The sequence below is a fragment of the Mesoplodon bidens genome (assembly GCF_964165515.1).
Source record: "Mesoplodon bidens genome assembly, chromosome: 15".
Lineage (NCBI taxonomy): Eukaryota > Metazoa > Chordata > Mammalia > Artiodactyla > Ziphiidae > Mesoplodon > Mesoplodon bidens.
Genome location: NC_138171.1, coordinates 8,903,750 through 8,930,803, shown reverse-complemented (window position 1 = coordinate 8,930,803; position 27,054 = coordinate 8,903,750). Strand labels below are relative to the sequence as shown.

The 27,054-nt window shown below is 42.5% G+C and overlaps 1 protein-coding gene across 1 annotated transcript in view; it reads left to right on the top strand.

Annotated features, from left to right (window-relative positions):
* The window catches only part of TSHZ2 (teashirt zinc finger homeobox 2), a 455,171-nt gene extending 428,411 nt beyond the window's left edge, over positions 1 to 26,760 (top strand). The window contains exon 3 of the mRNA XM_081256897.1: positions 26,462 to 26,760. The gene's annotated coding sequence lies outside the window, so the exon portion shown is untranslated. The remainder of the gene's footprint in view (positions 1 to 26,461) is intronic.
* The last annotated feature ends 294 nt before the right edge of the window (positions 26,761 to 27,054 follow it).

Genomic DNA, 27,054 nt, shown 5'->3' with positions numbered 1-27,054 from the left:
GTAGGTTAAGCAGAAGAGGAGGCTAGAATTTTAAAATGTGGGCAGAAATTTAGATTTTATTTTATAAATGATGAAAAGGCACTGGACGATTTTAAGCAGGGGATGAATAAGTATGTGTTTGCGTGTGTGTAAAAGAGACACTTATGTTCCCCCAGTCACCACAGTATATCTCCCAGCAACTTCCACTAATCTCCTTTCATGGCAGTTCCAGGAAGGGAAGGAAAAACAAACCTCGTGTGAAAAGAGCGCTGTGTCTGTTGTTTTCGACTTTTCCGTTACCGTGCTCTCCCCTCTTCCCATGATCATTTGTCTTTCCCTTTAAATAGGCCACTCGAAGCCGCGCTGTCTAATTTTTCATAGGTGATCGACTGCTGAGTGCGGGTTTAGGTAGACAGAGGGAAGCCGCTGATAAGCCGGAGCACGGATTCTATTAGGGAAATGCGGTGGTAATTAATGAATCTTGCCAGTAATTGGGAAGGTGTGAGTCCCCGTAATATCGTAATGATAGTCATCCGTCTGGGCAGCCCCCCGTCACTCTGAGCCATCTCTCATCACTCTCTGATCTCAAACTCTTAGCCATGCAAATCTCCCTGACAGGACGCTGTGTCTCTGTCTCCCTAATTGGCCGGTATAGAGTTGTTTATGAATATTGTCGGCATTTAGGCCTCAGTTGGAGCTTGCTCAAAAATCTTTAGCAAAGTTGCCTTAACAGCATTGTCAAGGATGTTTCTATACCTGTTTCGGTATCTGTTTTTAAGCCAGCAGAAGTTCATGATGAAATTAAGTGATGCATTGTGTGGACTGGAGCTCTATGTGATGGCTATTAAGCCGTTTCTGAAGTAAAAACCAATTTACCGTAATTTCTCATCCCGCTTAGGGTAAAACTTCGGTTTGTGTACAGGAACAGGATGCCTTCCTTAAGAGCATGTCCTCGGTTCTGAAAATCACATTGAGTACGTTAATGCCATCTTCAGACACAACCATTTGCAAAGATTACAGTTTTGCATCGAGACTGGTTTCTAAACATCCGTCACCATTAAATTCCAAATGGGCACCTTTACTGGAACCATTTGCTATGTTTTCTTGCCAGTCATTTTTCCTGCACGCAAGTAGCTATCCTTTTGTCTCCCCCAACCAAACTGGGTGATGAATTGTTTGAAATGCTATGAAATTTCTTTTTAAAGCCCTTATAAATCTGGTGAGTTTAATGTGTCTGTCATGATGTTTAAGAGGGCTCTTTTAAATATTTAGAAAACATGGGAAATAGTATTTTAATATATAATCAACACACTTTTAAAGTATTCAAATATGAAATAGTACAGTTCGGAGTGCATCTTTATCAATTCCAAAGAGCAGAGAAATTTAAGAAACTCTGGTCTCCATTTTTCCCACGTGGAGGAAGAGAGAGACTTAGGTGCAAAGGCAGCACAGATTCAGAAGCCTCAGGCTCAGCTCTCCCTCTCGCCAGCTCTGTGTGGCCTTGATTACATTTCTCAGCCTCACTAAGCTTCAGGTTTCCCATCTGTCTCCCCACCCTCCGCAAATGTAGTTTTCAGGCTTACAACAAATTAATGGATATGAATGTACATAATACATGGAAAGGGCTTTGCAATCAGACCTAAGTAGCTCTGCCACATACTGGCTGCAAGAACGTGGACAAATCATTTAACCCCTCCTGAGCCACAGTTTCTGAATCTGTAAAGTGGGCCAGATAATACAAACTTCGTAGGGTAGGTCTAAGGAGGAGAGATAATGAATCCAAAGTACACAGGGTGAGTTTGACACCCAGCAGTTCCTCCACCAATGGTGGCTCAGACTCATTGAAACCCCGGGAGAGCCAGGCCTAGCTCAAAGAGCACTCAGTAAAAATTCACAGAGTGAATGGAGGAACCACAGACACCATCGCCATTTAAGGCACGGTTGCCCCTGTTTTGCCCACTTCTGCAGTCTCCACACTTGACCTTCATGTCGGCTTTCACAGCTGCTGGGGAAAACGTTAAAGCAGGGAGGCCAGCAGTGTGAGGACCGGGGAAGGATGGAGTGAAGAAAAGCATCCCCGGGAATCTGCACTATGGAGTTTAAATCAGGGGACCAACCATCCCAGTTTGCCTGGGAGTGAGGGGTTTCCCAGAATGAGGAACCAAAACCAGTACAGCCCAGGCAAACTGGGATGAGTAGTTCACCCTAAGTTCAAACAAATCTCCTCTTTTAGCCTCAAGCACAAGCCCTCGGCAGGCCGTGGTTTTCTAAAGCCCCAAATTCCCAGAAAACGTTCTCTTCCATTTCTAACTCTGTTTGCAGATTAGCTGTGTTTCTCTGTAGAACAATCTAGAATGTTCCAGGTCCTCACAAGACATAGAAAAGGGTGCTAGGCAATGCTATCCCTCCACAGAGGGTTCCATCTCAGCTCCTCCAGAAGCGTCTGTGGGTACCAGTGACAGAGCCACTGATGGCTGCTCTTATCATCTGTGTCTCTTGTTTGATGTTGGGAGGGAAATGGTGGGAACGGGCAGGAAAAGGCAAGGGTGAGTCTGCAGGGCCAGCATCGCAGCGTTCTGCTGGGAATCAGCAGGAAGCAGTTGAGAGAGGTCACCATGCCTGGGAGGGGGCTCTGAAGAAGCCAGTTTGGCAGGACTTAATCAGAGAGCCCCATCAGCAGTTCAAAGGCAGGCTTATGGTTTGCTATCATCCATAAGTAAACACTGGGAGCCCCCTCAACGGTCCAAACCTACCGAATCTTTCCTCTGAGGACATCCTAGCCGAGGAAGTGTCTAGAATACATTGAAGGGTCCACAAGCCCTATAACCTCTGGTGATTTTATCACAAACCTCCCAGGGTGGTCTGGTTTGACAGCCAGGACTTTCTCACGAAAGTCTTCACTCATCCCAACAGCAAACCAACTGGATCATCTTTAAATTAAAGGTCTTATTTTGCAACTCCCCCAAAACCCAGCCCTGAGCTCTTTTTCTTTTTTTAATCACTCTCCCTTGCTTCCTTGGACCTGAATGAATCGCCATAATGCATGCATCTGCCGGTGGGCCTCTGTCGTGAGCATGGAGACCGACATGGTTCAGAACCTAAACTTCAAAGTGGAATAGCACGCAAGCCATGGGACTCCATCCTTGAATGTGAATGTGCTGGCATTTCGAGAAGTAACATACAAAGGGGGACAGAAGAGAGGGAGACACGTGAAGTGTAAGGAACTTCTCTGAATGTAGCAGCTACCAACCCTGGATGCAAACTACAGTGCAGAATAATTGTCAGAGGCTTGTGTAAACACATAAATAAGACAAATTTATTTTCATTATTTATATTTGGTGCTCTTTCCTTCCACTTATTTATGCTTTAAACAACAGCCACAGTAAATACAATGATAAAAAAGTGCCTACAGTGGTCAGGAAGATTATCCAGAAGCCCTGATATACAGCAATTCCTGTTTCTCCTTTACAACCACTAACGAATCTTAACTGGAGCCGTGTTACGTTCCCATGTGAGTGATAAGCAATGATTTATTATAAAGTGTCATGAAACCGGATTGCCACACAGTGAGGCATGAGCTAGTGGAAAATGTTTTCCTTGTTTCCCAACCTCATTACTCAAAGACACAGTGTCCCTTTACCAAGCCTAATTTAACCGACTTTTTTGAGCACTCTTCTCATTGGCGATGAAAATTAGCCAAGGAGAGGATGTCCAGTAAAGTCTTGTGCCTGATGCCACCGCCCTGGTCCAGCTGGTGCCGGGGCTGATGAATTGCAAATTGGCCAGCTTCCAGAAGTCTGATCCCAAGAATCAACTCAACTCTCTGCCAAAGCAGCAAGGATATTAATGCACTCAGGAAATGAAGCCCAAAGAGAAACTTTGATGACTTTGGACTTCGTGTTAACCATACGTCATGCCATCCTACTTAGAACTCATGCCTTGGTCATTTAAGACTTAACCCAACTGTACAAGGGAGCCAGCTGAGCCTGGAGAAAGATCAGACTTTTCTTAGATATGCTGGTGGTAGGTAGAAAAAATGGTGATTGATGATCGGTTCTTCTGCCACTTAATAAATCTCATGGGAATGTGTCTAACAGCTCCCCCCAACCCCTGCGCACTTCTTTTTTATATTTTATTTTTAAAGTTTTTTTAAATTAATTTATTTATTTTTGGCTGCATTGGGTCTTCGTTGCTGCACACGGGCTCTCTCTAGTTGCAGCGAGCAGGAGCTACTCTTCGTTGCGGTGCTCAGCCTTCTCATTGCAGTGGCTTCTCTTGTTGCGGAGCACGGGCTCTAGGCGCCCGGGCTCAGTAGCTGTGGCTCACGGGCTTAGTTGCTCTGCGGCACGTGGGACCTTCCCAGACCAGGGCTCTAACCCATGCCCCCTGCATTAGCAGGTGGATTCTTAACCACTGCACCACCAGGGAAGTCCTATTTTTAAATACTTTTAGACTTAGTTGCAAAAATGGTAGAGAAATGCTTCACCCAGCTTTCCCTAATGTTAACATATTACCCAACCATGGTACAATTATCAAAACCAGGAAATCAACATTGGCTTAACACTATTCACTAAACTATAGATCTTATTTGTTTTTTGGTTTGTTTTGTTTTTTGCGGTACGCGGGCCTCTCGCTGTTGTGGCCTCTCCCCCTGCGGAGCACAGGCTCCGGATACGCAGGCTCAGCGGCCATGGCTCACGGGCCCAGCCGCTCCGCGGCATGTGGGATCTTCCCAGACCGGGGCACGAACCTGTGTCCCCTGCATCGGCAGGCGGACTCTCAACCACTTGCGCCACCAGGGAAGCCCTAGACCTTATCTGAATATTGTCTAAATTTTCTTTTGCTGCTCCAAGATCTAATTTAGGATCTCACATTGGATTTAGTTGTTGTGCATCCTTTTCCTCCCATCTTTGAAAATCCTGCGATCTTTCCTTGTCTTTTATGATGTTAACACTTTAGTCAAATGCTGGTCAGTTATTTTGTAGATCCTTTCCAGTTTAGGTTTGTCTGATGTCTTCTCATGATTAGATGGAGGTTCCGCATTTTGGGCAAGAATACCATAGAAATCGGGTTCCCTTCCCAGTGCATCGTATCAGGGATTTCATGAGTTAATATGTCCCATTACTGGGGAGGTCCACTTTGATCACATGGGTAAGGTGGAACGTGGCAGTTTCCTTTAAAATATGAGGTGTGCAGCTCCTATAGTCTGTAACTTTGTGGTGTGGGCCAAAATATCATGAAGTGAAAACATTCCATTCAGTATCCTGTTACACTAGCTCTGTGATTTTGGACACAGAATTTAATGTTTCTGTTAACCACATTTTCCCCACCTGGAAAAAGAAAATAACACCAATCACCCTTCAAGACCACTGGAAACATTAATGATCATATAGGCAAAGTAGACGTCCCAGTAGGCCCTCAAAAGGAGACACCTCTGAAAACATCTTGGGCAATTTGCACCCATTATTGCCAGCCCTCACGAAACGTGATGTATGTCATCATCACCTGTTTACAGAGCAGAAGCCTGGAACTTGGGGATATGAAGTGACTTTTTCATGTCATTCCTCTCTGTCAGCCTCCCACAACTCATCACCCCATCCCCGGAACACTTTCCTGTGGTCCTCCCCAGATAAACCCAGACTGCCCTTCTGATATTAGTGACCAGTCCTAACCATTGGTCAATACTGCAAAGCAGGATCACCCGGCAGTTAAATATTTGATCCCCAGAATCAGGATGCTCTCAGTTCAAATGCTAGCTGGGATCCTTTGGGCAAGCTGCTCAGATTCTCTCTGCCTCTGTGTCCTCCTCCCCAAAGGACCTAACTCATAAGGCTGTTGTGAGGATTAAGTAAAGGAATAAATAAAAGCTCTCAGCATCCTGCACAGCCCATAGTAAGCACAGAATCAGTATCTAATTAGCTATCATTTCCAATTACTCATTCAACAAATATATATGAGGCACCCACTACGTGTCCGGCACTGTTGAAAGCTCTGGCAATAGCCACTGAACGAGACAAAATATGTCCCTGGCCTTGTTGAGTTTATATTACAATAGGTAAGACAGACAAAAAACAAGGAAATAAGTAGTGTAATATCACATCTCTTAAGCAACGTGTTGGTTAAATGAACTTACCAACGCTTCCCCTAGACAAGCTTTTGTCCTTAGCCGAGTTGTTCCCTCAACGTGAAATACTACCTGCCCCATTTTCACAAACTAAAGTCCTACTCCTGTCTTCAAGGCCTAACTCAGCTTTCCTCTATTTCATTTTTTGTTTCCTGATTCTTTAATTAGATAGGATGACTTCCTGTGCTCCCTCCCATTAAGAGGCTCCCAGAGTCTGTTCTGTAATGCTGTTACCTATGTACATATTCATCACCACCCCCTAGAAGCCTCCAGAGCAGCCTTTGCCTCCCTTTGGCAACACTGATCTATTTTTTGGTTACATGGTCTGTGTTTGACCATCTTCACTAGATTATAATTTTTTTCCCTGCGAGCAGAAGCCACGCCTGCATAATACACTTGCTGAGACCCTCTTCTTGAGATCAGGGCCTGACATGAGTAGGTATGCAAATGTTTGTTGATTGAACAAATACATCAGTAAATGGCCATGTCTTCACCCTCTTGCTGAATTGTGATTCTCAGAAGGCAGTGGCTTTGCCTCAGTCATTTAATATTGGTTGCCATGAACTGAGACTTAGCAATACTGGACATATTTGGTCTACCAATTATTTTGCTTGAGGTTTTGACCTGGTCTCTCTTTCCGTGTCACCATCTCACCCTCTTTAAGATACATGCCTTTCTCCTTGGAGTGTTTTTCACTATATTGCAAGGGTTATGTGAAGGTAAAAAGAAAGAATACAAGTAAAGCATTTTGGTTGCCTTGACAATAAGTGCTTCAGAAAGCACAGAGATTGCTTCTTGTTGCCAGCAGCTAGTCCCTGACTTTTCCTGAACTTATGCAAAACACATCTGCCCTTCTCCTATTATTGTTGATGATTTAATAAGAAATTATTACTAATTTTACTGAAAAGGAGACTCGGAAGACCACATTTTTCTCTCTAGTACTCATGTGGACTGCCAGGAAAAGAAAAAAAAAGTGCCAAGTTGTGGCTTTAAGTGTTTATCCCTTCTCTACAATATCCTTCTTTTCTCTCCCCTTCAACATTACTCTCCAGTCTCAGAAGAAAAAAAAAAATGAAGAAGAAGAAAACAATGAATCTGTCTTCCCCAGCCTAAAGTACACATCTTGGGAAACAGATTGGAAAATCTTTCTGGAAAAAATTGACTGAAATTCCAAACCAATACACTGTATTGTTTATGTCACTCACAAAAAATTTTATGAAGCTCTTCTAGATAAAGAACAGTCTCAAATTTTTACACAGCATAGGTATAGGAGGCGGGTTCATCGGGGATGGCTCTTCTTTAGGATGGAGTGTAATTTTCTCAATTTCTGGTTCATAACCATCTAGATCTAAAAGTTGACCAATTAAAACACTCAAATGTGCAATAGGGAATAAAGCATTCATATTTTTATAAACCATACATTTCAAACTTGTTTTGGAAATCATATCTATTGGGTACTCCATACACTAGACCAAAGTAAGAATTATTTTCTTGAAAATGTCTGTGCTAAGCTCAGGGAGTTGGGATATCTTACCTCTGTGCCCCAACCTCACTGGCTTTCTTTTAGGTCCTTGAACAAGTCAGACTCCTTCCTGCTTAAGGGCCAAATATTTTGGGATTTCTCTAAGAATTCTTTTTTCTCAATTCTTTATCTGGCTGGCTTAGTTTTAACCAATTCTTCACATCCTGGCATAAAACACCCTCTTTATAAAAGTCTATTGTAGCAGACTTCCCTGGTGGCGCAGTGGTTAAGAATCCGTCTGCCAATGCAGGAGACACAGGTTCAAGCCCTGGTCCGGGAAGATCCCACATGCCACGGAGCAACTAAACCCATGCGCCACAACTACTGAGTCTGTGCTCTAGAGCCTGCGAGCCACAACTACTGAGTCCCCATGCCACAACTACTGAAGCCCACATGCCTAGAGCCCATGCTCCACACAAGAGAAGCCACTGCAACGAGAAGCCCATGCACCTCAATGAAGAGTAGCCCCTGCTCACCACAGTTAGAGAAAGCCCGCATGCAGCAACGAAGACCCAATGCAGCCAAAAATAAACATAAATAAATAAATAAATAAAACTTTTTAAAAAAGTCTATTGTAGCATCCTCTCTCTTCTCCAAGATACACCCAAGCACACATGCAGCCTAAGTTAGAAGCCCCTCTTATTCTCCCTCATAAATCCACATGCTTTTCTGCATGATGTTTGTCTCCACTGTAGTTAATGTTTTTATCATTTGTGTGAGTGTCTGCCCCAGACATTTTCCTTCCTAGACCATAGAGGTGGGGATCATTTTAGTCTTGACCATCACATAGTACAGTAAGCACACAGTAGAGACTCCATAATTAATTGAGTAGATTCATTATTGGGTTGAATTAATGAATACATGATTGGGTTTGCTAGTAGGGTCTGGGAAAACCTAGGTGAAGAGAGCCTAGGAAACAGGTCAAACCTGATGATGGATAGACTTAGGTTTGCTCAAGGGAGTGTAGTCTGAAAAATGAAGGTCCAAATTATAGTCAAGAAGAATAGCCAAGGTCATGACCAAAACAAGAGTGCTTCATCAAGTATGAAGAACAAAGGGAAGTTCATAGCCCCAGAGGAGTAATGAAGGGGATAGGACAGGCTTCACATGCAATTCATGCAGTGGGTCAAGGTAAGTGGTTTAGGAGTTAAACTGGAAGGTCTGAGGGACTTGGAGGCCCTGCTTTATGTGACACAGGGGTCAGACAGTGTTCAATGGAGAGTTTGAGCTCTCACATCAACCGTTATTAGCTTTGTGAACTTGAGCCAATTACATCATCTCTCTGAGCCTCAATAACTTCACCTGCAAAATGGGGATATTAACACCCACTTCTACAATAGGACAGTGTTTGTATAAAAGAACATTATGTATGTGAAGGTTCATGCCATGGTTCTTGCACGTTCTTCTACTCAGGTCTTCCAAGAAGTTTTGACTCAGCAATGGGTCCTGTCTCTCCTTCATGTTTTTCTCAAGGCATGGGTTGTATCACTGTTTGATGTGTCTGCCTTATCCATCCTTTATAGACTGGAAGCTTCTTGGAGGAGGAAACTTGTGCTACTCACCAGAATTCTGTTAGACTCCCGGTAGCACACAGGTTGGGTGGGGGACAGAAAAGCTAACTATTCAGAGGTCCTAGGCAGGAATGAAGACTGTGGAATTATCGATCAGCTCTAAGGCTACATGTGATCCTTCCCCAGGGATCCATGGCTTGGAAGCTAGCTGATGTCACAAAAGAAACACTTGATACATATTGAATGAATAGATGAATGAATGAATGAATTTGCCTTTCGTTATGCATGGCAATAAAGAAAAAGAAATTTAACTTTGTCTTCAAGATTTTTGAATGCCTCTGCCAACAACTAAATCTCTTCCAGGGAGGGCAGATGGCAGCCTGTACAATGAACAATTTAATCTTTAGAAAATGGAACAACTTTGCCAGCAAACTCCATTTTTCTCCACGAACACATTGTCAATAACATGTGCTCTCAAATATGTGGTGAAATTGATGACTGGGCCCTGATTTATGGAAACAACAACAAATTAAATGATTTCTTAGCTTGGGGTCCTTCGGATCAGCTATGAATTATTTTTTTCCCTGCGCTCTAATAATAGAAGAGGTCTAATTAAAATGCCTTGCTGGCTGATTGTGTGTGTGGAGTACAGGAAAGAAAGGAGAGTGTCCAGTGCATCTTAATTTAAAATCAGGAGGGGAGAAGCCACTTATGTGATAATGAAGATTAACTTAGGCTGATGCTGGGGCTCCCTCCTCACATAAAGGCAGATATTGAGGGAATCCTTCATACAAACACTTTGGGGACCACTTATTTAGCGCCTTGTAAGAAAGTTTCTTGGTCTTGGATAGACTTGAGGCTTTGGACTTGGATGACAATAGACCAGGGTGGAGAGGGTTGCTCAGAGAAATGAGATTCTCTATTCCTGAATCACAGCCTGGTTCAGAAGGAGTCCCTGTCCTAGAACTCCTCCTTCGAGAATGATGATTCTAAACGCATATTTGGATCAAGAAGTTTTTTGAGAATCTGATGAGAGCTACTGATCCTCTCTCCAGAAAAAATAAACAAGTGTATATTTACAAATGCATACACACACATACACAGAAATGCAAAATTTGCTTATGGTGTCATGTCTTTCCTTTGCCATAAGCTTGAACAACTTGAGTAAGAATTTCTACTCAAAATTCCAGGCATCACCAGCTTTCCTACAATGCTCATCCAAGGTTAAGAATCGCTTGATTTAAAGAACCCTTGGTGAGACTTCCCTGATGGTCAAGTGGCTAAGACTCCACTCTCCCAATGCAGGGGGCCCGGGTTCAATCCCTGGTCAGGGAACTAGTTCCCACTTGTGGCAACTAAGAATTCACATGCCGCAGATAAAAGGTCCTGCACGCCCCAACGAAGATCCCACACACAGCAACGAAGATCCGCGTGCCTCAACTAAGACCCAATGCAGCCAAATAAATAAATAAATATTTAAAATAACTAAATTAATAAAGAGGGCTTGGTTTCCGTAGGTCACAAAATTCTTAATCCTTTCAGGCTGCATACTTCTTTGGCCATCTGGTGTAGCCCGTGGAACCCTTCTCAAAACTAATGCTTTTAAAGATGTAAGATAAAATACCTAGGGTTAAAAAAATTCATGGAAATACAGTTATCAAATATTAAAGAAACTGATTTGTGATATAGTAACAAATGAATTTTTTATATACATTAAATAGCATGACCATAACTAAGGCTAATAACCACTGTAATTTCAAAGTAATGATGAGTGTACATGATATCGCAAGATATTTGCAAGATATTCACATTTACAATGTGACATGAAAATATCTGTGACATTTTGGTGAAAATATTGGTGATAAAAATCATAATGCTGCTACTACTATTGTGATTTGATGTCTACATTCATAAATGAAGGAAATGCTGAATTTCAGTTAAACGTTAGTGAAATTAAAGATGTAATTTTCTTCCCCACGCAAGTTCATGGGTCCCCTGAATTCTGTGCGTGGGTGTCGGGTGAAGGTTTCCTTCCCTGGTTTTCCTCATGGTGTGGAAATGACCTTAGGCACGTGATGCCTCCCTTCTCACTTTGACCTCAAGCCTGACTCACATCATCTTATTTTCTCATTATTATTGACCGAAACATCTCCTAACTAAAAGCACAATGATGGGAATATGGCGTACATCTGACTGGCTTGACTCTGAAGCTCTGTTTCAAATATGCCCCATTCCTAGGGGCAGAGGCAGCAAAGTGCAGAGGAAGAAAGGACTGTCAGTGGGAAACCTGTTTAACCTAGAACTTAAGCTTCCAGAAGGCAAGGACCAAACTATCTTGTTCCAGGTTGAACATTCCAGCACCTAACCCAGTGCCGGGCACAGGAAAATCTCTCAACACGTACTGATTCAATTAAGGAGTAAACATCAGCGGTCAGTTAGCAAAGAATCAGGGAGACCTTCCTGGACTGTTTAATCCAAGGGGCTGGCATTCTATGGATGTCTCTGTCTGGAGATCTTCTGAGGAAAATGGACCCATTTAAGTTAAGTGGAGAGAAGTCTCCCCCCCTCTATAGGTATTCTCACAGGTGTTCAAAAAGAACTAGTTCCAAAGAACAGAGGATAGGAAACTTTTTCTATAAAAAGCCAGATAGCAAATATTCTAGACTTTTCAGACTATACAGTCTCTGTCACAACCACTCAGCTCTGCCATTGCAGCATGAAGACAGCCATCAATAATCCGTAAACAAATGTGGGTCTGTGTGCCAATAAAACTTCATCAACGGACTCTGAAGTTGGGATTTCATATAATTTTGATGTGTCCTGGAATATTCTTCTTCTTTGGATATTTCTCATTTCTTTAAAAATGTAAAAGCCATTCTTAGCTCATAGGTCATATAAAAATAGGCGACCGTTGGGAACTGACCCAAGGGCCGTGGAATAGAAGCTGGGCTCTGGTTTTGCTCTTGGTTGTTGGTGGGTTGGTATTTGCCAGTCTGGGCCAAGCCTCCATCTACGCCGCCATTGTTATGCTCCCTTCTATGGCCCAAGCCCTTTCCCACCCTTGGGGACTTGCACTTAGGGATGCTTCACTGGACACGTGAGCTTCCAGGGCCCCCCATGGCTGACCCTTTCTCATCTTTCAGGGCTTAACTCAAATGTCACATCTCGAGGGGTCTTCCCTGGCCCCTTCTCAGCATTAGCCACACTGATGGTCACACCTACAGCCACTCACTTTTTCATCACCTGCTTTATCTTCTTCATAGCACTTACCTGATGTGGTCCCGCATCTGCTCTAGCAAAATACCACAGACCGGGAGGCTTAAACAACAGAAATGTATTCTCTCACAGTTCTAGAGACCGGAAGTCCAAGATCCAGGTGCTGGTAGGGTTGGTTCTCCCCAGGCCTCTCTCCTTGGCTTGCAGAGGACCGCCCTCTTGCTGCCTCTTCACAAGGCTTTTCCTCCGGGCACAGCGCCCCCAACCCCACCCCACCCACCCCACCCCCGCCAGGTGTCTTGTTATTTTATAAGAACACCAGTCAGATTGGATTAGGGCCCACCCTAATAGCCTCATCTTAATTTGATCACCTCTTTAAAGACCCTAGCTCCAAATCTAGTCACATCCTGCATACCGGGGTTAGGTCATCAAGATGAATTTGGGGGTGGAGGGAGGGAGACACAATTCAGTCCATACACTGGCTTCCAAGATGCTTGTCAATAAAGCTTTTGTCATTATTACTTTAACATCAATTGTTGCTTCTCCCCACCCCTGGCCTCAGAGGGAGCAGCTTGTAGCTATGGAAACCCTCCACACAAGCTTTTCATCAACTTCCTTTCCACAAAAGATGAGAGCTTCAGGACTTCCCTGGTAGTCCAGTGGCTAAGACTCCAGGCTCCCAAAGCGTGGGACCTGGGTTCAATCCCTGGTCAGGGAACTAGATCCCATATGCCGAAACAAAGACCCAGCCCAGCCAAAGAAGTAAATAGATAGTAAAGAAAAAAAAAAAGTGGACAACTCAATGGTTTAGAGAAAAAAAAAAAAGATGAGAGCCTCACCCCATACTTCATTTATAGCTACGCTTGGAAAGGGAGAACGTTTTCTAGTAAATTTTATAAGTGAGACATTTAAAATACATATCACTGCATCTCAACAGCTGATTTGGGGGCGGAGGAAAGCCTTGAATTCCTCTGAGAAAGAAAACCGGGTTCAGTGTCTTTTCAGTGCACAAACAGGATCCAGGGTCGAGTCTGAAGGGTCTCCTGGCAGTGTGGACTAGTGGGAAAGGAGCGGGGGCAGGGGCTCAAATCCTGGCTGCACCTCTTACGGTCGCGGTGACCGATCACTGCACATTCCCCAGAGTCAGCTGACCCTTTGTGAAAGCACTACTGATGATGCGCACTTCCGTTTTGTTGTGGGAGCCTCTCGGTCCCTCACCAGCCTCACAGCTCCTGGCAGGAGGTGAGTCCTCACTGCGTGATAACAGCGATTGCTCTTAATCCAGGAGAGGAAACAAGTAAACAAACCCCAGGAACGTGAAGGTCTCCTGTGAACTCTTCCTTCGGAAGGAAATTTGGTTGCTCAGTCTTGTAAACTAGACCATTTGAGCTGGGACTTGTCAATAAGGGTCACTGATCTCACAAACACTGGTGCTTTGCGTTGTTCGTGGGGATTTTTCATTGTTGTTGGTTTTTTTTTCATATTTGCATGTGTTGTGAAGGGATTTAATCTAAATAGAAATGCAGATTTTGGATTGGGGAGGGGAAAGAGAGAGGGAGGAGGAGAGAGAGAGAGAAGGAAGCAAGGAATGCTGTAGTCGAATTGTACAAGTCACGGATTCTACCCAGTCTCTGCAAGAACAGTTTATTGATTACATGGCAGTAATCAACCAATCAATCAGTTGTACATTAGGGCAGAAGCTCTCAGTCTCAGGAGCACATTAGAATTCCCTGGAGAACTTTTAAAAACCTCGGCACCCAGGCCATACCCTGGACCAACTAAGGCAGAATCTGGGAGATTCTGGGCATCAGTGGGGCCCGGACATCCGGTGTTGAAAGGCTCCCAGGCAACCCCCATGTGGCGATGGGGCCGGAGTGGAGAACTCGCCCAGAGGCATGGGGTGCAATTATGTAACTCTGGGCCACTTAGTAGCTGTGAACTGGGGCGAGCTGCTGAGCATCTCTGAGCCTCGACTTCCTCGTCGGTCTGGAAGGTTAAATCGGATGCAATTGGTTTAACACTTGGGCTCCAGACCAAGAACATACTGGCTTAGTAAATACCAGGTTACTATTCTCACCGTCACCCAGTGGACGTGAAGGCAGGGGCCACCATGTCACTGTCTGCAAAATGGCAGAGGCAGGGAGTATCCCTGAGGTCATTTAGTCTCGTATCTATGACTCTACAAAGGTAGAGCAGTGGGCAAAGTACGTAGAAAAGCTCATATTTCTTTATGGAGTGCCACGCAGGGGCCAGGCCCTGGGCTGGTACTTTGGAGTCTTGAGAACAAGGCAGTCACCCCTCCTGTCCTCCTAGACCCTGAAGGCTAGCGGGAGGGGCAAGCATTAAACCGCATTCACACAAACCGAGGTATTGTTAATAAGTGGAGAGCAAGAGAGAGGAAATCTGGGAACCTGGATTCTGGAAGAAGGAAAGGTCCTTCTGAGGCCGTGATGTTTAGGCCAGTGGGTGAGCGTGGAGCAGGAATTATCCAGGCAGAATCCTGGGAGGGACACTCCAGCCAAGGGGACACAGGGTGCAAAGGCTGTGGGGAGGGATGGAGCTTGACATTTTTTAGGAGATTCTTTTTAAATCATAAATAAATGAATAAAAGAACATCTGTTTTTTCTCAGAGCATCTCCAGGCACCCAGACTCTCCATAACGTACTTTGGGAAACACTGGTGGAGTCCGTTGAGATACTAGGTTTGAGCTCCAGACAAGTCTTGATTTCGCTCCAGATTCACTAGGAAATACGTGCGTGGCCTGATGGGGGCGGGGGGGCAACTTAACCTCCTGAACCTTCACTTCTTCATTTGTAAACAGGAAATTACAACTCATATCTTCCCAATCTTTCATGAGGGTCAGTAACTATTGGTCACTTTCAAATTGGTAAATGGTAAGGGTTATTATTACGAAGAACCATGGCCTTTTGGGGACAGAGAAACCTGGTTCAAATCACAGTTTTGCCATTTCCCAGACATGTAATCTTGGTCCCATTACTTAAATCTCTGTCCCTCAGTTTTCTGATCTCTGATAAAGGGGGTTCATAACAGCTACATTTAGGGATTATTCTAAGAGTTAAATAAAACAAGTGCAGTCAAGCTTCAGGCAGAGAGTAGGCGTGAATGAAACCATCATTCAAGGAAGGGAGACTCTTCTTGGAAAATGGGAGGGTTTGCTTGAATTATCTAAACACTGTTTCCAATCCACCAACCCCCTTGTCCAGTGTAGACTCATCACAAACACTGCTGCAATGGGTTTAGACACATAATCACAGAGGTAAAAAATATTCCGCCGTTCATTTTCCATACTTGGAGGGCAAGCCGTTCTTCCTAAAATGCTGACAACTCACATTTAGGCAGCAGTAAAGTCCCCTAGCTGGGTCCACGCAGTGAATCTCGTCGGGTTGTAAGTTAGTTGTCGTAAATAACCATTGCCTCTGTGCTCCACTTAGAGAAGATGAGCTCCACTGTGAATCATGCTGGACTTCAAGCTGTCCGGGTTGTTTATAGTGGTGTTTGCCAGCATCTAGACCTCTTTCAAACAATTTAAGTGCCCTTTTGGAGTGTATGAATGTGGCTCAATAAAAATGGGTACAGGGAAATTGCTTCCTTTCTCTCCTGTATGACCACGCACCAAAAGCAAGCATACGTGAGAACTGTCAAATGTTAAATACGTAATTGCCAAACACGAAATTATAATCAACAGGGAAACCACCAGGGACATTTTCGCTTTCCATTGTCAGGATGTTCTGATCTTTGCCACCCTTTTAATTTATCTCTTGAAAGGACGATAACAGCTGGACAGTTTTTCAGTCCTTATCATTTTTCATTATATAGCTTTACCGAGCAACATGCCTTTAGAAGATTCTAGTTAGTTCCACTGACAGCAATAAATACTGGCTGAAGAACAGGCTTCTGAAGTCAGACAGACCTAAGTCCAAATGCTGCTCTACTGCTCACTAACTAACTGAACTTGATGTTCTTAACCAGCCCAAACCTCTGTTTTCTCATCAATAAATAGGGACAATGAGATCTACAGTCAGGTATTATTGTAAAGTGTAGAGCTTATAATGAGCACTTGATAAAATGGTAGGTATTATGACTGCTTTCTACTCTCTTCTTCTTAATATCCACATCAAATGTATGGAAATGCTATTTTATACTTTTTTTATAAAAGAGGAAAACTTTTCTTAGCTTCATGTCTGAATTGACAACTGATTTCTTTTCACCATTTGTTTAATGCCTGAGATAAAGAGGCTCTCTTCTACTTAGGTTTTAAAATTTCCAGAAGGTAAGAATAATTCATTTTCCAAGACCTGATGATTACTTATTTTTAACACGTAAGCAGAATTTTATGTATGTATTCTTTAAAATGTATTCTACACATTATTCAACAGCACTTTTAAGGTACCATATTGTATGCAATGCAATAAAATCAGAAAAGAAAAGAAAATCATTGTTTAAATCTACATTTTATTGAGCACTTACTGTGTGCCAGGAACCATTTGTGAAAGGCACTATTATCATCCTGATTTTGCAGATGTGGAAACTTAGGTAGAAAAAGGGTAAGTCATTTCCCCCAGTGTCACCCAGCTAATAAATGGAAGTGTCAAACTATTAACAAAAATGCCAAAGGAAAATGGAGAGAGAATATGAAGAGAAGTTAATGGACGTAGACTGTAGCCTTCAGAGATTACACAGTTGCTGAAGTTGGGTCACCAAATTGACTCTGAGCTCCCTAGCAGTGAAAGCCAAAATGGAAACAAGATCCATCCCAAGACTGACCTTTCCCATAAGGAAAATCTATATCCGGATTTAAGAATAAGCCATGCCTTTCTGATACCTAATGTCTGGCAGAAACTTCTTGCATAACTTTGTGATAGAGTACAAAAAAGACAATTGGAGTTTCCCATGTTAAACCAAATATTTAAAACTGAAGCCATTCCTTTCTGTAAAATTTTTTTTTAAAAGTTCAACTATTCCTTTCTGCAAAAATATGCTTTGCTTAACACTGGGCTCCATCTCTTTTTAATAATTATTCAATCCAAGCTTTGTCAAAGCATCATACTGTGAAGAGATTCATGTTAAAAAGCAAGTTGGGAGGAGGGAGAGGAACCTGCCTCTCTCTGCCTTATCATTTTTATTTAGATTGACGTACCTTTGGTTATAATTAGGGATAACTGTACGGCAGTTAAGACTCCATAATCCCATCATTAGTTGTCAAGAGATTTTCAGAGGGCAAACCCTCATGCCATTTCTTTCATTTCTGTTTCTTAACTACTTGGGTAGCCTGAAGTTGAAGAGTGTGCTTTAAGGAACAGATTTTCTGCTGCCATTGAAATCTTCTAAGCTGACACACAAGCAAGGACGCAAATGACACCTAGTGACAGCATTTGTGCCACTCTCAGGAAGCCCCGCATCTTCTCGCCTGACATTTTTGTTGTTGTTGTTCTCCAAGACGTCACCATGTTTCTGCCAGTTTCTTGAACAGCCATTTCGCACACCATGGTGAACAGATTTTAAAGCATTTCGAGGGCTGCCCATGAAGTAGACCCAAAGGGAACTTATTTTAAAAAGTATTTCCAACTGGCCCACTCCATTAGACACTGGAGGTTGGTGATACAGGATGGAGGTCAACCTAGATGTTTGCTCTGGCCCTGATTTAAAAAAAAAAAAAAAGACATGGAAAAGTCTCCTCCAGCTTTAGGGCTGTAAACAGTTGACAGTCTGGTTTGTGTCATGAAGCATATATCATGCATTTAAGACACATGGTTGATTTATCACAAGTTGTGCTTTAAAAGAGGAAGTTCAAAAGTTGAGATTTTCCGGGCTTCCCTGGTGGCGCAGCGGTTGAGAGTCCGCCTGCCGATGCAGGGGACAGGGGTTCGTGCCCTGGTCCGGGAGGATCCCACATGCCGTAGAGTGGCTGGGCCCGTGAGCCATGGCCGCTGAGCCTGCACGTCCGGAGCCTGTGCTCCGCAGCGGGAGAGGCCACCACAGTGAGAGGCCTGCGTACCGCAAAAAAAAAAAAAAAAAAAAAAAAAAAGGTTGAGATTTTCCAGTGTGTCAATTATGACCTGCATGCCGTCTGCAATTTAGATGTCCCAAGGAGAAGACTATCAAGATCAATAATAGCATTGCCTCCTGTTCTTCAAGGGTCTAATCAAGCTCTCCTTAAACAAATATACAAAAAAAGAAGTGTTGTTTCATGGGCACAGATTCAACCTCAGGATCAATTAGTCTCATGGTTAAAGGTAAAGACTCTGAAATCCAGAAAGTATATATTCCTGTTGAATATTGGAATATCCAGTTCCACTGATTGTCACGTCACCTTGGATAAGTCACTTCAGTTATCTAAACTTCAGTTTTTCCTCTGTAATACCGGATACCCCGTTGAGTTGTTGAGATGATTAACGAAAATAATGCATAAGTGGTGGGTCTAAAATTAATAGTCACTACACAGACGTTACTGATATATAATTTTTAGTTTTTAGGGTTTTTTTTTTCTGATTCACCTCTTTGAGGTTTGACATAAGAAAGAAAAAGTCCTTCTTGCCATTCATAAACTCAGACCCTTCCTCCTATCTGGTTTATTTTGTAGCCTCCCCTTTACTTGGGCAACCAGTCTGGGTCTCTGTTTTCAATGGTGAGAAAACTGCATGGAAGAAAGGAATTAAGAAAAGGCAAAACTATATCAAACGTATTTTAAAATGTTATCCACCTACTCACATGAAGCTATGTCTAGCATATAAAAAGTGTTCAATACATTTAAGCAATTATTTTATTCATTCAAAGACTTGAAATTGGTCCACCAAAGTTTAAGGGTTTCTGCACACAGAGATTTCTCTTAGGAAAAATTAGATGAAGCACTAATGATGAAATTCATCAATGTAGGTAAGCCAATTTGGATTTTCAAATTATAAAATCAATTTGAAAAAAATATTAACTGCAGGTTTCTCCCAGGATTACAGGGTTAAAAATCACCTGTCTCCATTTCCACCTGGCTTCCTTGTCACGGTCTTTTTTTAATAATACATTTTATATTTATTCAGCAGTTGTATTTTACTCTTTTTTTTTCATTTTCAACCAAACAGTTTCAAGAAGCCCTGAATTAGGAGTCAGGTGTCCTGACCCATCACAATCACCATGGGAGCAAATTATTTAAACTCCCTCAGCAAATTATTTAAACTCTTTATCTTTGGGGCTACTAATATTTAGCCAATATATTTCAGAAGAGAATATATATATGAATGTGCTTTGAAAAATATAAGTTAGTTCAGAATGGCAGAATAAATTATTCTTTGAAGTTGAAAGCACCATTTAGATGGCAAAGCTTCTTGATGTCCGTTTCCTTAGACTAATTTTTCTAGTCTGTTCTTTTTTTCTTTTTCTTTTCTTTTTTTTTCTTTTTTATTTTTTCTTATTTATTTTTTTGGCTGCATTTGGTCTTCGTTGCTGCATGCAGGCTTTCTCTAGTTGCGGCGAACAGGGGCTACTCTTCGTTGCGGTGTGAGGGCTTCTCATTGTGGTGGCTTCTCTTGCTGTGGAGCACGTGCTCTAGGTGTGTGGGCTTCAGTAGTTGTGGCTTGCGGGCTCAGTAGTTGTGGCTCGCAGGCTCTAGAGCACAGGCTCAGTAGTTGTGGCGCACGGGCTTAGTTGCTCCACGGCATGTGGGATCTTCCCAGACCGGGGCTCGAAGCCGTGTCCCCTGCACTGGCAGCCAGATTCTTAACCACTGCGCCACCAGGGAAGCCCCTCTTTTTTTCTTTACATGTTCTCTTTCATAGAATTAGAGAAGAAGGATTCCAGATAAATCTATATTTTTTCTTTTGTACTGTTTTAGTAATAAATATTTTAAAATTCCGTTTTCATCTTTGAAGAGATAGACTTCAAATTATTTTCTTTAGAACTTCATTCACTCAACCAATATTTATCAAGTACTTACTATGTGCCAGATATTGGCTTATATGCTTGGGATACTGATGTGAGTGTAATGCACAGATCCCATGCCTTCCTGGGCTTTATAATAAGCCAGAGTACGAGGCAGACACTGAACTAAAAATTACATATATGATTATGTTAATAAACCACAACAAGTCCTAGAACGACAACATAAAAGGTGCAATATTATAACAAAATAATTTAATCAAGTTCAATGTGTAAGGAAAAACTTCTCTGAAGAAATGACATTTAAATTAAGACCTCAAGGATGAGAAGGTGCTAGTCAAACAGAGAATAGGAGGAAGCACATTCTAGACAGAGGGAACAGCATCTTCAAATACCTGGAGACATGTTTCAGAAACTGTCAGAAGGCCAGTGTTCTCAGGACATACCACTAAGCAGTACGGACCCAGGAGCGGTCAGAGAAATGGCAAAGCAGATCAGGCAGAAAGTCTTAGAAAAACAGGTTTTTTCTAAGTGCAGTAGAGGTCACTGAAGGAGTCTAAGCTGGGAAGAATGGGAAGTGACTGCTTCAATCTAATCTCAATTTTCATAAGCTCACGTTTGGATATGGGAAATGATCCACAGGACACAGAGTGGACTAAAGGAGCCCGGTAAGAGGGACCCACAGTCATCCGGGAAAGATGTGCACAGGCTTGAACCAGGACACGGAGTGAAGTTGGAAATCAACTTTGGCGAGGAATTTTATGACCAGGTGTCAAGGATGACCCAACTTTCTAGCAGGAGCAATTGAGCTGTTTGAGGTTCCATTTCCCATGAATAGAAATGTTAGAAAGGAAACAGGATGGGGTCGGGGGATTCAAACGTCGGCTATTGGAAAAGTTATGTTTTGAGGCACTTGTGAGATATTCACGTAGAGATGTCCAGAAGCCAGCTGGATGCACGGATCTGGAACTCAGTCCTCAGCATACGGGTGAGATTTAACATTACGGAACAGGGTGCTGCTGCCTAGAAAGGGCTCCTGTAGAGCAGGGGTCCTCGCCCTTCAGAGGCCCAGTGTGGACGTTTCTGGCCAAACATTCCATAATTTCCCCTTTACTTCCTGAAAAAGAATTCATAGATCAAATGACCAGCCTACACACATAATTTCAAAAAGAAATCATCTAATGCCATAACCATATAACATGAAAGAAAAGGAAAACATTTGGGCACAAAAATTCACTAGAACCAGACTTCTCAAAGTTGAACCTGGATACAAATCAGCTGGGCATCCTGTTAAAATGCAAATTCTGAATCAGCAGCTCTGGGGTCGACCCAGCCTTCTTCATTTCCAGCAAGCTCCCAGGTGATGCCAGGGCTGCTGTTTCATGGACCACACTCAGAGTAACTAGGTCCTCGAAGACTTGGTGAGGTATCCCAGTGCATGCTCCTGTATGTAGAGTTTAGTGAACATGTCGGTGATCAATGCAGATAAATATGTGTGGGTTGAATGGGCATCTCAAATATAAGCACAAATGCCAATGGTGACCTGTTTTTTAAAACAGCAAATAACTCCCATGAACATTCCGAACAAAACAAAGCACAGTTTCTCTTTCTTTGCAAGACAGCTTTATTTCTGGAAAATGCAGTGTATATGAAACTGTGCATAAGAGACTTTGTGTTTATATGTAAAATGGACTTAGGTTCTAGGCTCAAATAACAAAAATGTTTTTTGCTACTTCGGATGTTCTGAACCAGTGGTAATTTTGCCCCACTCCAAAAGGACATTTGGCAAAGGCTAGAGATATTTTTGGTTGTCACAACTCGAAGGTAAGGGGACTGCTACTGAAATCTGGTGGGCAGAGGCCAAGGATGCTGCTAAAAATCCTACAATGCACAGGACAGCCCCCCAAAAGAGAGAATGATCTGGCCCAAAATATCAATAGTGCCAAGGATAAGAAATCCCAACCTACAGAGAGACCTTCAAAAATCCCAGCCTACAGAGAGACCTTGCACACACTGCAAGATGCCTAACATTCCTGGCCCCTAACCATGAAATGCTAGCGGTGCCTCCATCATGGTAGCAAACCCAAAACACCCTCCGGGGATGATAATGCAGCTCTGAGAAGAACAGTACTGAGTGGAGAAAAAAGAAGGCAGGCGGGATGGTGCAAGGGCACAGAGAAAAAGAAGAGCCAACCAGAGTGACTTGCCCAAGGGATGAAGGATCCCAGCGTGACCAAATTAAAATACAGTATATAGAATTCTACGCGTCTGTTGGTGACTGTAATTAATACAAAAATAATTGCATCTTTTTGCCTGGCTCTCCCTCACAAACTCTACTTAACGAACACTGCCAATGACTTTTTTGATATGTAATTAAATTTTTTATTTATTTCTGGTTTATTTTTATAGTATTCGCTCAACATATTAGGGGGAAAACTCATGCAACAGCAGAGCTTGGCCTCAACTACCATTTGAAAGGCAACCAGGAGTGTTTGCTTTTTTTTTCTTAAATCATTCTACACAATTTTTTCTGAACAGTAAAAAGTAATAGCATCCATTCTCATTCCCCTTCCCTTCATTTTCTAGTTTTAATTTTCTGCCAGGTCTGATTTTAGACCTAGAGGAAAAAAAATTTATCTTCTTCTTTTAAGATAAGAAATCATTTTTTTAAGGGTATATTGTCCCAAAGTGGCCCAAGATTCAGGTCTCCTCTTTACCATTCTCTTCTAGTGCAGAAACACTGCCTTTCCAGAAGAATCCACAACTTCCACCAATCATGGTGGGCTATGAGATCGCTCAGAAAGAAATAGCATCCTAGCCGGGTTTTAACAGAAGACACTCGTATCTGGAATTTAACTGAGTAACTGTAAAGATACTCTTGGGAAAATGCCTCTAAATTATTAATCATGCTAGTGTTTCACATTTTAAGACATTACCAAGCGATCACAGACAATATAAGAAGCAGGGCTTAAGAGACCAGAAGAACCTGAATCTGGATACCATTTCTCCTCTTACCAGCCAGGTGGCTGCAGGTCAGTGGCTTCACCTCTCTAAATCCCCATTTCCTAGGCTGGAAAGGGTAGACACTAGTACCTCCTGTGTTACAGCACGGTGAAGTTGACGTGAGGTAAGGCACGGATCTCGAAAGGGTAGTATAGACTAAACACGCAAAAAATGTCAAGTGATCAAGACAGCAGGATCCTTTCATGCTGAGACCCCCAAAAGCCAAGTAAGCTGAGAGAAGAATTACAGAAAGTCAATAATGAGGTCAGGACTGAGATCTCAGGAACTAAACAACTTCATTTGTTTCTGCACAAGAGTCTGTCATGAAAGTGTTTTCCAGAAAATGACACTCAAGTAAACCTGTGAGTGTTCTGTAGGGAAGAGAAGGGTTATCAAATGAATTGGGGAAACACTGGGTTAAAGAAAGGTATATTGTGTTGGATTGCGTTGGGTTTTAATTGCAGGCCTTCTCAGAGCCTTTAATACGCTAATATGTACTGTGAATTTCCAAAAGGGGACTCTAATAAAATTATTTTTTCCTTTCCCCCTGCTCGCCTTCCCAGAACAAATTTTGACCTAAGAGAAACCCAGCCAGAGAAGTCTGGGTGTTGATCAAATCTGGAGCAGGTTCAAGTGATAGATGAAATAAGGTTCTCTAGAACTGGTATCACATTCGCATCAAGGGCAAGGAGGAGAAAATGAGGGCCATGAATAGACTGTGTGTGAAACTGCCCCCCACCAGGACATCGTCCTGACTTACAGTGTAAGGCACATTCACTCTTTAGGGAAGACAGGCCTTGTCATTCTTTTTCCTTCCTCTCTTTCCCTCTCTCCCTCCCCCTACCTTCTCCTTATGCTGTTGCAATTTCTAGCCTCTACTTTATTTTTCTTTAACCTGTTTCTCTTCTTCCATCAAGTGATCACGTGACCATCCTCCTTCAAGTTTCCAGACCTGCCAGGGGGCGGGGTAGGAGGTTCCAACCAAGTCAGAGCAAAGACTGCTGGGGCCCTTCGTATCTGAAATACAAACTCAGTGACAAAGGGAAATGGCGCCTTCCCCTGACGGTGGTGCCTGAGTGAGCATGGAAGCTTCTGAGTGGGAAAGCCTCAATTTAAAGCCATCCACTGCTTTTTATTAGCCGTGGGACTTTGGACAAGTCACTAACCTCTTTGAGACTTTTTCTCTCTCTCATTTTTAAAACGAAGTTGTTTGAAGAGTTAATGGTAATAGAGGTAAAGCACCTGGCGTTTGGTAGGTATGGAATAACTGGTTGCTAGTATTGCAGTCATACTTTACCGAGGTATCCTTTATAATGTCTGTTATGATTATTTTGCACGTAATTTCTCTGCACACATCAAATGTCACACAATTTTCAACTTGTCTATGTTCTCCTACTAGAAACTTGGAAATCTTCCTTTTCCAAAAGACAAATTAAATATAGGTCCAAAGTGGTTTTTTCTCATTAAAATGAGCACTACCACTAAATAATGTGGAAACAAGGACTGCCACCCAGATTGGACTGATGGAAATCATATGCATTCCTACAGTAATCCAAATAGCACATATCTGGGACTTCCCTGGCGGTCCAGTGGTTAGGACTCTGTGCTTCCACTGCAGGGGGCACGGGTTCAATCCCTATTTGGGGAACTAAGATCCTGCATGCTACGCAGCATGGACAAAACAAACAAACAAATAGTACATATCTGAAAAAAATTCACCCCATTAGGTAGTTTTAAGCATTTCCCCACCACAAAAATGTTGCTATCTTTTGACTCCGAAATTTAAGCCTATTAAAATATCCCAACATACTGAAAGGCTTTAAATACAAGGATAGATGTTCATCACAGTGTTGTATATTATTGAATAAAATTGGAAGCAAATTAAATGTCCAACATCACAAGAATGGTTTAGTAAACCCTGATAATGTAAGTGACAGAATACATCCCACTGTTTACAATGGGATTTCCAAGTGAAAGAATACAGAGAAAAACATTACACAGTGGGCACTTAACAACTATGTACACCTAACAAAATGGTGGGAAAGAAAATACTAGAAGGTAGTACTACAGAATGTAAATAGGAGCTTTCTCCTGATGGTGGGGCCATGGGTTAATTTTTTTAAATGCCTCACAATAGAAAAATCATATATATATATATATATATATATATATATTTTACTTTTAATTATGGTAAAATATGCATAACATAAAATTTACCGTCTTAACCATTTTTTATGGTTTATGTTTTATTTGGTTCCATCCCTTTTTATGATAATATATCCATTAACCATTTTTAAGTGTACAGTTTAGTGGCATTAAGTACATTCCATTCACATTGTTGTGCAAACATCACCACCATCCATCTCCAGGACTTTTTCATCTTGCAAAGGTTGCCCCTGGCAACCACGATTCTGCTTTATGTTTCTATGAGCTTGACTACTCTAGGTACCTCATGTAAGGTAAGTTATTTATCATTTTATGACTGGCTTACTATCACTTAGCATAATGTCCTCAAGAGTCATCCATACTGTAGAATGTACGAGAGTGGATGTGGATGTACCACATTCTGTTTATCCATTCATCCACAGATGGACATTTGGGTGGCTTCCACATTTTGGCTATTGTTAGTAACGCTGCTATGAATATGGGTGTTCAAATATCTCTTCCATACATTATATATTTTAAAAATTTATTTATTTTTTTAATTTTTGGCTGAGTTGGGTCTCTGTTGCTGTGCACGGGCTTTCTCTAGTTGCAGCGAGCAGGGCTACTCTTCGTTGCGGTGCATGGGCTTCTCATTGCGGTGGCTTCTCTTGTTGCGGAGCACGGGCTCTAGGCATGCGGGCTTCAGTAGTTGTGGCTCACGGGCTCTAGAGCACAGGCTCAGTAGTTGTGGCGCACGGACTTAGTTGCTCCGCGGCATTGGGGATCTTCCCGGACCAAGGCGAACCCGTGTCCCCTGCATCGGCAGGCAGATTCTTAACCGCTGCGCCACCAGGGAAGCCCCATACATTATATTTTAAAGAATTTTTTCCTAAATTAGCCCTTCCTTTCTATCAACTGATTATATCATACCCTAGACTAGACTTAATTAAGACCCTATGCAGAATCAATACCAATGAAACAGGTGAGCAATTTGACTCCCTGGGGGAAATAACCACCTGAACTACTCCTCAAAAAATAATGCATTTTTTTCTGTTGTTTTGATTCCCATTACAGGACAAATGCCTTAGTTTCAACTTTCCAGCCTGGTTCCCTCACACTGAGCCCTTCCTTGGTGCACCACCCTGCTCCTGTCATTGACTCCTCCTGACACCCTGTTCTAAGAAGACTGCTTAAAAAAAAAAAAAAAAGAAAAGAAATCACCCCGGCCATTTCTCTTCATCCTCACTAACAATTTGGTAATGGAGTATTGATTTCCACTTCTCTGCTTATGGACAACATTAGATTTTCATTAATAAACTGCAACGGGGCTCTCTCGTCTCTACAGCCCCCGTTCCACTGTCACAAGAAAACGAAGTGCCACCGAAGAAAAGTAATGACTGAGAACATTGATGTACTTATTTTGTCAGTTTGTAACACTTGACAGGAAAGGGCTGGGGGCGCGGGGGGTGGGTGCGGGGGAGGATAAGTCTTCATAGTTTAATGTCCAAGTGGGCTGCACTAGATGTAGACGCTTGGAAGCTTACTTTCCATGGTAATGTCCATTTCCTATTTATAACCCCTCTGGGAACATTTGTCTAAAGGAAATGTTTCTGTTCAGTGCAACAATTACGGTTGCACCTGGATTGTCCAGTCCTGCCCCTGCACTT